Source organism: Cryptomeria japonica, unplaced genomic scaffold (genome assembly GCF_030272615.1).
Source record: "Cryptomeria japonica unplaced genomic scaffold, Sugi_1.0 HiC_scaffold_209, whole genome shotgun sequence".
In the NCBI taxonomy this organism is placed as follows: domain Eukaryota; kingdom Viridiplantae; phylum Streptophyta; class Pinopsida; order Cupressales; family Cupressaceae; genus Cryptomeria; species Cryptomeria japonica.
In genome coordinates this window covers 170,001-185,000 of record NW_026729031.1, presented here as the reverse complement: position 1 = coordinate 185,000, position 15,000 = coordinate 170,001, and the positions used below count along the sequence as shown (strand labels likewise).

The following is a 15,000-nucleotide window of genomic DNA, read 5'->3' as shown; positions in this document are numbered from 1 at the left end:
GCACGAAGTCGGACCCCGGTTTGCCCCGGGTGCGCACCTCGCGTGCACCTTGGTGCGCACACCTTGGCTGGGTTGCGCGCCCTGGTGGGCACCATGGTGCGCACCAAGGAGCGCTCCGAAGTGTGCTCCAAGGTGCGGCGTGCACGAAGTCGGAGCCCGGTTTGCCCCGGGTGCGCACCTCGCGTGCACCTTCGCCGCGGTGGGCACCATGGCGTGCACGAAGTCGGAGCCCGGTTTGCCCCGGGTGCGCACCTCGCGTGCACCTTCGCCGGGGTGGGCACCTTGGTGTGCAGACCTTGGCTGGGTTGCGCGCCCTGGTGGGCACCATGGTGCGCACCAAGGAGCGCTCCGAAGTGTGCTCCAAGGTGCGGCCTGCACGAAGTCGGAGCCCGGTTTGCCCCGGGTGTGCACCTCGGGTGGGCACCTTGGTGCGCATGCCTTGCCTGGGCTGCGCACCAGGGCGGGCTCAAGATGGCACCCGCGTTCCTTTTTTTTCACTATCTTTCAAAACGGAAATTTTAAAATCTCATTTTTTTTTGCCTTTTTCTGGAAATTAGTGAAGGCAGCGCATCAAAGGTGCGCACCTCGCTGCCCACCACGGTGCGCAACGCCGGTGGGCACCCGGGAGTGCTTCGAAGTGTGCTCCAAGGTGCTGCGTGCACGTTGTCGGAGCCCGGTTTGCCCCGGGTGCGCACCTCGCGTGCACCTTCGTCGGGGTGGGCACCTTGGCTGGGTTTGCCCCGGCTGCGCTCCGAAGCGGGGTTATTGGAGCGCCGCCTCTTTTTTTGTCGGAGCGTTTGGTGGGGTTTCTCGCATTGGCTCTTCCGAGGCCCGGTTGCCACCCTGGCGCGCACGAAGTCGGAAGTAGGGTTAATTGCCCGGGTGCGCACCTTTGCCAGGGTGGGCACCTTACCTGGGCTGCGCACCAGGGCGGGCTCAAGATGGCACGCGCGTTCCGTTTTTTTCACTATCTTTCAAAACGGAAATTTTAAAATCTCCTTTTTTTTTTGCCTTTTCTGGAAATTAGTGAAGGCAGCGCATCAAAGGTGCGCACCTCGCTGCCCACCTTGGTGTGCTCTGAGGTGCGCACCCGGGAGCGCTACGAAGTGTGCTCCAAGGTGCGGCGTGCACGTTGTCGGAGCCCGGTTTGCCCCGGGTGCGCACCTCGCCTGCACCTTGGCCGGGGTGGGCACCTTGGCTGGGTTTGCCCAGGGTGCGCTCCGAAGCGGGGTTACTGGAGCGCCCCCTCTTTTTTTGTCAGAGCGTTTGGTGGGGTTTCTCGCATTGGCTCTTCCCAGGCCCGGTTGTTGGGTGCGCTCCCACCCTGGCGCGCGCGAAGTTGGAAGTTGGGTTAATTGCCCGGGCGCGCACCTTCGCCAGGGTGGGCACCTTGGTGCGCACACCTTGGCTGGGCTGCGCACCAGGGCGGGCTCAAGATGGCACCAGCATTCCCTTTTTCTCACTATCTTTCAAAACGGAAATTTTAAAATCTCGTTTTTTTTTTGCCTTTTATGGAAATTAGTGAAGGCATCGCATCAAAGGTGCGCACCTCGCTGCCCACCTTGGTGTGCTCCGAGGTGCCCACCACGGTGCGCAACGCCGGTGCGAACCCGGGAGCGCCCCGATGTGTGCTCCAAGGTGCGGCGTGCACGAAGTCGGACCCCGGTTTGCCCCGGGTGCGCACCTCGCGTGCACCTTGGTGCGCACACCTTGGCTGGGTTGCGCGGCCTGGTGGGCACCATGGTGCGCACCAAGGAGCGCTCCGAAGTGTGCTCCAAGGTGCGGCGTGCACGAAGTCGGAGCCCGGTTTGCCCCGGGTACGCACCTCGCGTGCACCTTCGCCGGGGTGGGCACCTCGGCTGGGTTGCGCGCCCTGGTGCGCACCAAGGAGCGCTCCGAAGTGTGCTCCAAGGTGCGGCGTGCACGAAGTCGGAGCCCGGTTTGCCCCGGGTGCGCACCTTCGCCGCGGTGCGCACCATGGCGTGCACGAAGTCGGAGCCCGGTTTGCCCCGGGTGCGCACCTCGCGTGCACCTTCGGCGGGGTTGCGCGCCCTGGTGGGCACCATGGTGCGCACCAAGGAGCGCTCCGAAGTGTGCTCCAAGGTGCGGCGTGCACGAAGTCGGAGCCCGGTTTGCCCCGGGTGCGCACCTCGCGTGCACCTTCGGCGGGGTTGCGCGCCCTGGTGGGCACCATGGTGCGCACCAAGGAGCGCTCCGAAGTGTGCTCCAAGGTGCGGCGTGCACGAAGTCGGAGCCCGGTTTGCCCCGGGTGCGCACCTCGCGTGCACCTTCGCCGCGGTGGGCACCATGGCGTGCACGAAGTCGGAGCCCGGTTTGCCCCGGGTGCGCACCTCGCGTGCACCTTCGCCGGGGTGGGCACCTCGGCTGGGTTGCGCGCCCTGGTGCGCACCAAGGAGCGCTCCGAAGTGTGCTCCAAGGTGCGGCGTGCACGAAGTCGGAGCCCGGTTTGCCCCGGGTGCGCACCTCGCGTGCACCTTCGCCAGGGTGGGCACCTCGGTGTGCTCCGAGGTGCGAACCCGAGAGCGCTCCGAGGTGCCCACGAAGTCGAAAGTCGGGTTAATTGCATTGTTTTCCCCGGGTGCGCTCCGAGGTGCGCAACATCGGCGCGCACCAAGGAGGGCTCCGAAGTGTGCTCCAAGGTGCGCACGATGGCGTGCACCTCTGGTGCGCACGATTCGGAGCTCGGTTTGACCGGGGTGCGCACACCTTGGCTGGGTTGCGCACCTTTTGTGCGCTCCAAGGTGCGCACGAAGTCGGAGCTCGGTTTGCCCCGGGTGCGCACCTTCGCCAGGGTGCGCACCTTGATGCGCACGCCTTGGCTGGGCTGCGCACCTTGGTGGGCGCCATGGTGCGCACCTTTCGTGCGCTCCAAGGTGCGCACGAAGTCGGAGCTCGGTTTGCCCCGGGTGCGCACCTTGGTGGGCGCCATGGTGCACTCCGAGGTGCCCAAGATTGGTGCGCACCAAGGAGCGCTCCGAAGTGCGCTCCAAGGTGCGCGCGAAGTCGAAAGTTGGGTTAATTGTCCGGTTTGCCTCGGGTGCGCACCTTGCGTGCACCTTCGCCAGGGTGGGCGCCTTGGTGCGCACACCTTGGCTGGGCTGCGCACACCTTGGCACCCGCGTTTCCTTCATTTTAAATTTTTTTTTTTTACAATCTCTCAAGTGGGAAATTCTATAATCTCAACTTTTTTTGCCTTTTCAGGAAACTTTTGAATGGAGCGCATCATTGGTGCGCTCCGAAGTGTGCTCCAAAGCTCTCTCCAGCTGCGTGCACCTGCCCCGGCCGCGCACCCGGCCCCGCCCAGCTTCGCTCACCTGTCCCGGGCGTCTGGTGCGGAACCTTAGAGTAAGAAACATCACCGTGCACCTTGGCCAACGTGCGCGACTCGACCGAGCGCGCACTGGCCGAGGTGCACACCGATTTCACCTGGGTGCGCGCGCAGCACCTCGGGCGCACCGGGGTGCGCGCACAACGCCCGGGTTGCACCGTGGCCTGTGTGCTCGGGGCGCCTCGGGTGCGCGCTCGGTGTCGCCCCCCGCGCGCGCGGTAGTGCGGGCAGCGCACCCCGGCCCGGCCCGGCCCCGACGAGAACGCAAACGGGCAAAAGGTTTATTCAAATAGCATTGCGACGCCCGGCGAAAAACTAAAAAAGGGTGCAACACCGGGACTTCCCGGGAGGTCACCCATCCCAGTACTACTCCGGCCCAAGCGCGCTTAACTGCGGAGTTCTGATGGGATCCGGTGCACTAACGCTGGTATGATCGCACCCGTTATGAGCTTGTCGCAGTGTGTACTTAGCAAACCGCGACCCACGTGCGAATCCACCCCGGCCACCCACCCTCGTCGAGGTGCACACCCTCCCTCGCGAAGTGCGCCCCGTTCGCCAAGTGTGAGCCCTGCCCGGGTGCGCGCACCTTGCTAGGGCGTCGGGTGTGCACCCGGCCCGGCCTACGTGCGTGCACCTGGAGGGGGCGTCGTGTGCGTGCAGTGTCCCGTCTGCAACGCGGTGCCCACACACCACCTCGGGCGCAACGACCTGCGCTCACATGTGGGCCGAGTGCACCTTGGTGCATGTTCGGGGCGCCTCGGGTGCACGCTCGATCTTGCCCCGGTGCACCAAGGCGCTCGGTTTGCCCCGGGTGCGCACTTGGTGCAAGGTGGGCACCCAAAATAGGGATCAAGCACCAAAACACAAGTTTCGGGATGCAAAATGGGACCCAAGGACCACAAATGCGTTCCAAGACCCATGATGGGTCCACGAGAACAAAAATGTGTTCCGAGACTTAATAAACAAATATTGGGTTTTAGGAGAAGAAACATGCTCTGATGCCCAAAACGAGAATCGACCCCGAAAAGGCCACAGGCCAAAAGTGGGATGCGAGACAAAAAAAAATGGGACCCGAGGACCAAAATTGGGTTCCCAGGTCGAAGACAGGGCAACCGGACAAGAAACGACCTCTAAGGCTCGAAATGAGTCCCGACGACTAAAACTTGACAAGAAGCACCCATCAGGCACCCAACTCGACACCCATGGGATGCCGACCCACCCGGGCTTCCACCTAGCACACCTTGGCACCCACCCACCCTCGCACCCAACCTCGCACCCAACTTAGCACCTTTGAACCCACATTGGCACTCACCCTGACCCTGGCACCTTGGAACCCACATTGGCACTCACCTTGACCCTGGCACCCACCTTTGCACTCACCTTGGGACCCACCCTGGCTCCCACCTCGGCACCCACCCAGACACCCACCTTGGTTCCTTGGCACCCACCTTGGATCCTTGGCACCCACCCCGACACCCACCTTGGCACGCAACTTGGCTACTTGCCACCCACCTTGGCTCCTTGACGCCCACCCCGACAACCACCCCGTGACCTACCCTGGCTAGGGTTGGTGCACACCCACCCTGGTGCCCACCTTGGCACCCACCCTATGACCCACCTTGGCACGCACCTTAGTACCCACCCCGTTACCCACCCTAGGACCCACCCCGTGACCCACCTTGGCCAGGGTGGGTGCACCCACCCTGGTGCCCACCTTGGCACCCACCCATCCTAGCACCCAGCCTGTGACCGGGCTTGGAACCCAACCTTGCACCCGCACCCGTCTTGGCCAGTGTGGGTGCGCACCCATCCTGGCACCCACGTTGTGACACACCCTTTAACCCACGCACCCTAGCACCCACGTTGGCACCCACCTTGGAACCCAACCTAGCAACTTGGCACCCACCCCGTGACCCACCTTGGCATCCACCATAGCAGTCGCCGACTTGGCACCCACCTCGGCACCCACCTTGACACTTGTGGACCCACCTTGCCACTCACCCTAGCATCGACCCATCCTAGCACCCACCCTGGCACCTTTGCACCCTAGCACTCACCCATCCTAGCACCTAACCTGTGACCCACCTTGACACTCACCCTCGCACCCACCTTGGAACCCAACCTAGCACCCACCCACCCTGACACCAACCCTAGCACCTACCCACCCTTGCACCCACCCTGTGACCCATCTTGGCACCCACCCATCCTACCACTCAACCTATCACCCACCTTCTCACCCACCTTGGCATCCACCTTAGCACCCACCCACACTGGCACCTTGGCACCCACCTCGGGCAAGGTGGGTGCACACCCACCCTGGCACCCAATTTAGAACCCACCGAGCATGTTACCCACCTTGGCACCCACATTGCAGCCCACCCTAGTACCCACCCTATGACCCACATTGGCATCCACACCCTAGCACCCAGGCACCTCGACACCCGCCTTGACACCCACCCTAGCACTGAACCTGTGACCCACCTTGGAACTCACCCTAGAACCCACCCACCCTGTGAACCACCTTGGCATCCACCTTAGCACCCACCCACCTTGGCACCCACTCTAGCACTCACCCATCCTAACACCCAACTTGTTACCCACCTTGGCACCCGCCCTCGCGTCCACCTTGAAACCCACCCTAGCACCCACCCACGCAGGAGCCCACCTTGGCACCCAACCTAACACCCACGCATCCTGGCACCCAACTTGTGACCCACCTTGGAACCCACCCTAGTACCCACCTTTGAACCCACTATATCACCAACCCACCTTGGCACCCACCCTATGACCCTCTTTGGAATCCACCCTAGCACGCACCCACCCTGGCACCCACCATGGAGCGCACCCTAGCACCCACCCACCTCGGCACGCACCTCAACACCCACCTTGGTGTGCGCACTGCGCCAACCTCTCAAAGACCCTATGTGGTGCGCTCCAAAGTGTACACCTTTGGTGCGCTCCAAGGTGCGCACCTTTGGTGCACACCGAGGTGCACACCAAAGTGTGCACCGAGGTGAGCACCAAAGTGCACTCCAGGGTGCACACCAAGGCGTGCACCTTTGGTGCGGTCAATGCAAACGAATTCGGAAGTTGGGGTCGATGTCCTAATCGCTGCTGCAGACTACACGTATGAGAATCGGACAAATAGCTTTATATAGGGGAGGTGTTGCGTTTGATGGGTCGACTCCCCTGGTTGTGTGCACTGCACCAACTTCAAAGACCCTGTCTTGTTTAAGAAGTCAAAAGTTGGGGTGGATGTCCTAATCATTGCTGCAGTCTACGCATGTATGAGAATCAGACAAATAGCTTATATAGGGGAGGTGTTGCATTCGGTGGGTTGACTCCCCTGGTTGTGCGCACTGCGCCAACCTCAAAGACCCCGCATAGCAGAAGAAGTCGGAAGTCGGATTTTGGTGAGCACCAAGGCGTGCACCTTTGGTGCGGTCAACGCAGACGAATTCAGAAGTTGGGGTGGATGTCCTAATCGTTGTTGCAGGCTACACATGTATGAGAATCAGACAAATAGCTTATATAGGGGAGGTGTTGGGTTTGATGGGTCAACTCCCTTGGTTGTGCGCATTACGCCAACCTCAAAGACCTTGTTTTCGTTAAGAAGTCAAAAGTTGGGGTCAATGTCCTAATGGCTCCTGCAGGCTACACATGTATGAGAATCGGACAAATAGCTTATATAGGGGAGGTGTTGGGTTTGATGGGTCGACTCCCCTGGTTGTGCGCATTACGTCAACCTCAAAGACCTTGTTTTCGTTAAGAAGTCAAAAGTTGGGGTCGATGTCCTAATTGCTCCTGTAGACTACACATGTATGAGAATCAGACAAATAGCTTATATAGGGGAGGTGTTGGGTTTGATGGGTTGACTCCCCTAGTTGTTCGCATTACACCAACCTCAAAGACCTTGTTTTCGTTTAGAAGCCGAAAGTTGGGGTCGATGTCCTAATTGCTCCTGCAGGCTACGCATGTATGAGAATCAGACAAATAGCTTATATAGGGGAGGTGTTGGGTTTGATGGGTCGACTCCCCTGGTTGTGCGCATTGCGCCAACCTCAAAGACCCTGCATTGCGGATGAAGTCGAAAGTCAGAGTTTGGTGTGCTACAAGGTGTGGTCGAAGGTGCTCACCTAGGTGTGCACCTTTGGAGCACAGGAAAAGTGCCCTCCAAAAGTGCGCACCTTTGGAGTGCACAAAAGTGCCCTCCAAAAGTGCGCACCTTTGGAGCGCAGAAAAGTGCCCTCCAAAAAGTGCCCTCCAAAAGTGCGCACCTTTGGAGCGCAGAAAAGTGCCCTCCAAAAAGTGCCCTCCAAAAGTGCGCACCTTTGGAGCGCAGAAAAGTGCCCTCCAAAAAGTGCCCTCCAAAAGTGCGCACCTTTGGAGCGCAGAAAAGTGCCCTCCAAAAAGTGCCCTCCAAAAGTGCGCACCTTTGGAGCGCAGAAAAGTGCCCTCCAAAAAGTGCCCTCCAAAAGTGCGCACCTTTGGAGCGCAGAAAAGTGCCCTCCAAAAAGTGCCCTCCAAAAGTGCGCACCTTTGGAGCGCAGAAAAGTGCCCTCCAAAAAGTGCCCTCCAAAAGTGCGCACCTTTGGAGCGCAGAAAAGTGCCCTCCAAAAAGTGCCCTCCAAAAGTGCGCACCTTTGGAGCGCAGAAAAGTGCCCTCCAAAAAGTGCCCTCCAAAAGTGCGCACCTTTGGAGCGCAGAAAAGTGCCCTCCAAAAAGTGCCCTCCAAAAGTGCGCACCTTTGGAGCGCAGAAAAGTGCCCTCCAAAAAGTGCCCTCCAAAAGTGCGCACCTTTGGAGCGCAGAAAAGTGCCCTCCAAAAGTGCGCACCTTTGGAGCGCACAAAAGTGCCCTCCAAAAGTGCGCACTTTTGGTGCGCACCAAGGCGCTGGTTCGGTCGTTGCAGGCGAGTTCGGAAGTTGGGGTCGATGTCCTGAGCGGAGGTGCAAACTACACAGGTGTCGGAATCGGACAAATAGCTTATATAGGGGAGGTGTATGCTTCGATGGGTCGACTCCCCAGGTTGAGCGCACCGCGCCAACCTCAAAGACCCTACGGTATGGATGAAGTCGGAAGTTGGGTCCGATGACCGATTCGATTAGTAGGTATGCTCATGAGGTCGGAATTTGGGTCCGATGACCTGCCATGTGCAGGAAGGCGAATGTTGACACTGTGCGTTGCAAGGTGCACACCAAGGCGCTGGTGCGGTCTTTTTAGTCGAGTTCGGAAGTTGGGGTCGATGTCCTGATCGGAGGTGCAAGCTACACAGGTGTGGGAATCGGACAAATAGCTTATATAGGGGAGGTGTATGCTTCGTTGGGTCGACTCCCCGGGTTGAGCGCACCGCGCCAACCTCAAAGACCCTACGGTATGGATGAAGTCGGAAGTTGGGTCCGATGACCGATTCGATATGTAGGCATACTCGCGAGGTCGGAATTTGGGTCCGATGACCTGCCACGTGCAGGAAGGCGAATGTTGGCACTGTGCGTTGCAAGGTGCGCACCAAGGCGCTGGTTCGGTCGTTGGAGGCGAGTTCGGAAGTTGGGGTCGATGTCTTGATCGGAGGTGCAAACTACACAGGTGTGGGAATCGGACAAATAGCTTATATAGGGGAGGTGTATGCTTCGTTGGGTCGACTCCCCGGGTTGAGCGCACCGCGCCAACCTCAAAGACCCTACGGTATGGATGAAGTCGGAAGTTGGGTCCGATGACCGATTCGATATGTAGGCATACTCGCGAGGTCGGAATTTGGGTCCGATGACCTGCCATGTGCAGGAAGGCGAATGTTGGGACTGTGCGTCGCAAGGTGCGCACCAAGGCGCTGGTGCCGTCGTTGCAGTCGAGTTCGGAAGTTGGGGTCGATGTCCTGGTCAGAGGTGCAAACTACACAGGTGTGGGAATCGGACAAATAGCTTATATAGGGGAGGTGTATGCTTCGATGGGTCGACTCCCTGGGTTGAGCGCACCGCGCCAACCTCAAAGACCCTACAGTATGGATGAAGTCGGAAGTTGGGTCCGATGACCGATTCGATACGTAGGCATATTGGCGAGGTCTGAATTTGTGTCCGATGACCTGCCATGCGCAGGAAGGCGGAATTTGGGTCCGATGACCGAGTTGATGGCGTGCCATGCGCAGAAAGGCGGAATTTGGGTCCGATGACCGAGTTGATGTTGATGGCCCGCCATGCACAGGAAGGCGGAATTTGGGTCCGATGACCGATTTGAAGGCGTGCCATACGCAAAAAGGCGGAGTTTGGGTCCGATGACCGAGTTGATATTGATGGCCCGCCATGCGCAGGAAGGCGGAATTTGGGTCCGATGACCTGACATACGCATGGAGTCCGACTCGGGGGCCGATGTTCGATTCGATGACTTGCATTGTGGGTAAAGTCGGAAGTTGTGGTCTTTGACCCGATTCGATGACCAGACTTCGGCTGCTTGAGAATCGGACAAATAACTTATATAGGGGAGGTAGTGTTCTCGAGCATCCTCCCCCCGTGCCCGTTTATGTCGATTGATGCTGGTGCTCGACTGGTTGGAGCGCTCGGATGCAAAAATCTTGCACCAGGATTTATCGATTGTGATGGACACGGCAAGTCTCCTGATTGCTATGCAGGAGCTCATCGTGAATCTCTATGCGGCCTTGGTATGGACTCGACCTGCGGAATGGTTCGGCAATGGTAGTCGCTCCAACACGTCCTTGCAATGGCCACAGAGGTGATTCGACTAGAGCTCCAGTCTAGCTTTTGGGTTGCTTGGCGGACTGGTATAGCCGCGATCGAGTTCCGGCCATGAACGTTTTAGATAGCTCTTGGGCTTTCTGGGACGGAAGTCGGAAGTTTGGGCTGTTGTCCGATTTGATGACCATTCTTCGGATGTGTGAGAATCGGACAAATAACTTATATAGGGGACTGTGTTGTCTCACGCAGCCCCCTCCGTGCCCCTCTATCTCGACCGATGTTGGTGCTTGAAAGGGTTGGGATCGCTCGGATTTATAAACGTGCACCACCATTTGTCGAGTGTGAGGGACGCGGCAGGTCTCCTAAATGCTATGCGGGCGCTCTCTGAGAATCTCTATCCGGCCTCGACACAGACTAGTCTTGCTGAATGGTTTGGCACTGGTAGTCGATCCAACACGTCGTTGTTGTGGCCGCCTAGGCGATTCGATTCGAGCCCCCGTCTAGCTTTTGGGTTGCTTGGCGGATTTTGCCCTATCCGCAAGTGAGCTCGGTCCCTAAACGTTCGAGAAACCCGATTGCTATGCGCCGACTCTCTTTCTTGCGAGCCTCCATCTAGCTTTTGGGTCTCTACGGAACGGAAGTCGGAATCTGGGACCGTTGTTTGATTCGACGAGGCAGACTACGGTTGTGCGAGAATCGGACAAATAACTTATATAGGGGAGGTGTTGACTGGAGCATTCTCCCCCGTGCCCCTCTAACTCGACCAATGCTGGCGCTCGAACGGTGGTAGCGCTCGGATTTTCATTGAGCGCCAGCATTGGTCGATTTAGAGGGGCATGCGAGATTCCCGAATGCTATGCGAGGGCTCTAACGGAAATGTCTATTGGTTTCGGTATGGATGCAATTGCGAGTGGTTCGGCAAAGGTAGTCGTTCCGATGCGTCCATGTCGTGGCCAAATCGATAATTCGATTTGAGCCCTCGTATAGCATTTGGGTCTCTCGATGTGATTCCGCATTCCAGTCCCTTTGGGCACTGCTTGAGCCGCATCCCAGGGGGTTCCCTTCCCAATAATCTGCCTCGCAACCCGATTGCTATGCGGTGAGGCTCCTCGGCCGCCTCGGAACTATCTGTGTATCAGACGCATCGCGGGATAAGGGGTTGGCAACGGTAGTCGCCCCAAGCGCGTCCGATGCTTGGACCATTCCGAGGCGGCCCTGAAGCCTCTTCCGTCTAGCCGTTGGGTCCTTCTCGCCGCATCCCTCGCCTCGCACCCCGATTGCTATGCGGTGAGGCTCCTCGGCCGCCTCGGAACTATCTGTGTATCGGACGCGTCGCGGGATAAGGGGTTGTCACTGGTAGTCGCCCCAAGCGCGTCCGATGCTTGGACCATTCCGAGGCGGCCCTGAAGCCTCTTCCGTCTAGCCGTTGGGTCCTTCTCGCCGCATCCCTCGCCTCGCACCCCGATTGCTATGCGGTGAGGCTCCTCGGCCGCCTCGGAACTATCTGTGTATCGGACGCGTCGCGGGATAAGGGGTTGTCATTGGTAGTCGCCCCAAGCGCGTCCGATGCTTGGACCATTCCGAGGCGGCCCTGAAGCCTCTTCCGTCTAGCCGTTGGGTCCTTCTCGCCGCATCCCTCGCCTCGCACCCCGATTGCTATGCGGTGAGGCTCCTCGGCCGCCTCGGAACTATCTGTGTATCGGACGCGTCGCGGGATAAGGGGTTGTCACTGGTAGTCGCCCCAAGCGCGTCCGATGCTTGGACCATTCCGAGGCGGCCCTGAAGCCTCTTCCGTCTAGCCGTTGGGTCCTTCTCGCCGCATCCCTCGCCTCGCACCCCGATTGCTATGCGGTGAGGCTCCTCGGCCGCCTCGGAACTATCTGTGTATCGGACGCGTCGCGGGATAAGGGGTTGTCACTGGTAGTCGCCCCAAGCGCGTTCGATGCTTGGACCATTCCGAGGCGGCCCTGAAGCCTCTTCCGTCTAGCCGTTGGGTCCTTCTCGCCGCATCCCTCGCCTCGCACCCCGATTGCTATGCGGTGAGGCTCCTCGGCCGCCTTGGAACTATCTGTGTATCGGACGCGTCGCGGGATAAGGGGTTGTCACTGGTAGTCGCCCCAAGCGCGTCCGATGCTTGGACCATTCCGAGGCGGACCCGAAGCCTCTTCCGTCTAGCCGTTGGGTCCTTCTCGCCGCATCCTTCGCCTCGCACCCCGATTGCTATGCGGTGAGGCTCCTCGGCCGCCTCGGAACTATCTGTGTATCGGACGCGTCGCGGGATAAGGGGTTGTCACTGGTAGTCGCCCCAAGCGCGTCCGATGCTTGGACCATTCCGAGGCGGACCCGAAGCCTCTTCCGTCTAGCCGTTGGGTCCTTCTCGCCGCATCCCTCGCCTCGCACCCCGATTGCTATGCGGTGAGGCTCCTCGGCCGCCTTGGAACTATCTGTGTATCGGACGCGTCGCGGGATAAGGGGTTGTCACTGGTAGTCGCCCCAAGCGCGTCCGATGCTTGGACCATTCCGAGGCGGACCCGAAGCCTCTTCCGTCTAGCCGTTGGGTCCTTCTCGCCGCATCCCTCGCCTCGCACCCCGATTGCTATGCGGTGAGGCTCCTCGGCCGCCTTGGAACTATCTGTGTATCGGACGCGTCGCGGGATAAGGGGTTGTCACTGGTAGTCGCCCCAAGCGCGTCCGATGCTTGGACCATTCCGAGGCGGACCCGAAGCCTCTTCCGTCTAGCCGTTGGGTCCTTCTCGCCGCATCCCTCGCCTCGCACCCCGATTGCTATGCGGTGAGGCTCCTCGGCCGCCTTGGAACTATCTGTGTATCGGACGCGTCGCGGGATAAGGGGTTGTCACTGGTAGTCGCCCCAAGCGCGTCCGATGCTTGGACCATTCCGAGGCGGCCCCGAAGCCTCTTCCGTGTAGCCGTTGGGTCGTTCTCGCCGCATCCCTCGCCTCGCACCCCGATTGCTATGCGGTGAGGCTCCTCGGCCGCCTTGGAACTATCTGTGTATCGGACGCGTCGTGGGATAAGGGGTTGTCACTGGTAGTCGCCCCAAGCGCGTCCGATGCTTGGACCATTCCGAGGCGGCCCCGAAGCCTCTTCCGTGTAGCCGTTGGGTCCTTCTCGCCGCATCCCTCGCCTCGCACCCCGATTGCTATGCGGTGAGGCTCCTCGGCCGCCTTGGAACTATCTGTGTATCGGACGCGTCGCGGGATAAGGGGTTGTCACTGGTAGTCGCCCCAAGCGCGTCCGATGCTTGGACCATTCCGAGGCGGACCTGAAGCCTCTTCCCTCTAGCCGTTGGGGCTTTCTCGCCGCATCCCTCGCCTCGCACCCTGATTGCTATGCTGTGAGGCTCCTCGGCCGCCTTGGAACTATCTGTGTATCGGACGCATCGCGGGATAAGGGGTTGGCAGTGGTAGTCGCCCCAAGCGCATCCGATGCTTGGACCATTCCGAGGCGGCCCTGCAGCCTCTTCCGTCTAGCCGTTGGGGCCATCTCGCCGCATCCCCCACCTCGCACCACGATTGCTATGCGGTGAGGCTCCTTGGCCGCCTCGGAACTATCTGTGTATCGGACGCATCGCGGGATAAGGGGTTGTCACTGGTAGTCGCCCCAAGCGCGTCCGATGCTTGGACTATTCCGAGGCGGCCCTGCAGCCTCTTCCGTCTAGCCGTTGGGGCCATCTCGCTGCATCCCCCACCTCCTCGGCCGCCTCGGAACTATCTGTGTATCGGACGCATCGCGGGATAAGGGGTTGGCAGTGGTAGTCGCCCCAAGCGCGTCCGATGCTTGGACTATTCCGAGGCAGCCCTGCAGCCTCTTCCGTCTAGCCTTTGGGGCCATCTCGCCGCATCCCTCGCCTCGCACCCCGATTGCTATGCGGTGAGGCTCCTCGGCCGCCTGGGAACTATCTTCGTATCGGACGCATCGCGGGATAAGGGGTTGTCACTGGTAGTCGCCCCAAGCGCGTCCGATGCTTGGACTATTCCGAGGCGGCCCTGTGGCCTCTTCCGTCTAGCCGTTGGGGCCATCTCGCCGCATCCCCCACCTCGCACCCCGATTGCTATGCGGTGAGGCTCTTCGGCCGCCTTGGAACTATCTTCGTATCGGACGCATCGCGGGATAAGGGGTTGTCACTGGTAGTGGCCCCAAGCGCGTCCGATGCTTGGACTATTCCGAGGCGGCCCTGCAGCCTCTTCCGTCTAGCCGTTGGGGCCATCTCGCCGCATCCCCCACCTCGCACCCCGATTGCTATGCGGTGAGGCTCCTCGGCCGCCTTGGAACTATCTTCGTATCGGACGCATCGCGGGATAAGGGGTTGTCACTGGTAGTCGCCCCAAGCGCGTCCGATGCTTGGACTATTCCGACGCGGCCCTGTGGCCTCTTCCGTCTAGCCGTTGGGGCCATCTCGCCGCATCCCCCACCTCGCACCCCGATTGCTATGCGGTGAGGCTCCTCGGCCGCCTTGGAACCATCTTCGTATCGGACGCATCGCGGGATAGGGGGCTGTCACTGGTAGTCGCCCCAAGCGTGTCCGATGCTTGGACCATTCCTAGGCGGCCCTGAAGCCTCTTCCGTCTAGCCGTTGGGGCCTTCCCGCCCCATCCCTCGCCTCGCACCCCCGATTGCTATGCGGTGAGGCTCCTCGGCCGCCTTGGAACCATCTGTGTATCGGACGCATCGCGGGATAAGGGGTTGGCACTGGCAGTCGCCCCAAGCGCGTCCGATGCTTGGACCATTCCGAGGTGGCCCTGAAGCCTCTTCCGTCTAGCCGTTGGGGCCTTCCCGCCCCATCCCTCGCCTCGCACCCCGATTGATATGCGGTGAGGCTCCTCGGCCGCCTTGGAACTATCTGTGTATCGGACGCATCGCGGGATAAGGGGTTGGCACTGGTAGTCGTCCCAATCGCATCCGATGCTTGGACCATTCCGAGGCGGCCCTGCAGCCTCTTCCGTTT

At 60.1% G+C, this 15,000-nt stretch overlaps 1 non-coding gene across 1 annotated transcript; it reads right to left on the bottom strand.

Moving 5' to 3' along the window:
* Positions 1–3,671: 3,671 nt before the first annotated feature.
* LOC131868538 (5S ribosomal RNA) lies at positions 3,672–3,790 on the bottom strand. The gene has a single exon (XR_009366988.1). It is a non-coding gene; the product is annotated as a 5S ribosomal RNA (ribosomal RNA).
* Between the last annotated feature and the right edge of the window lie 11,210 nt (positions 3,791–15,000).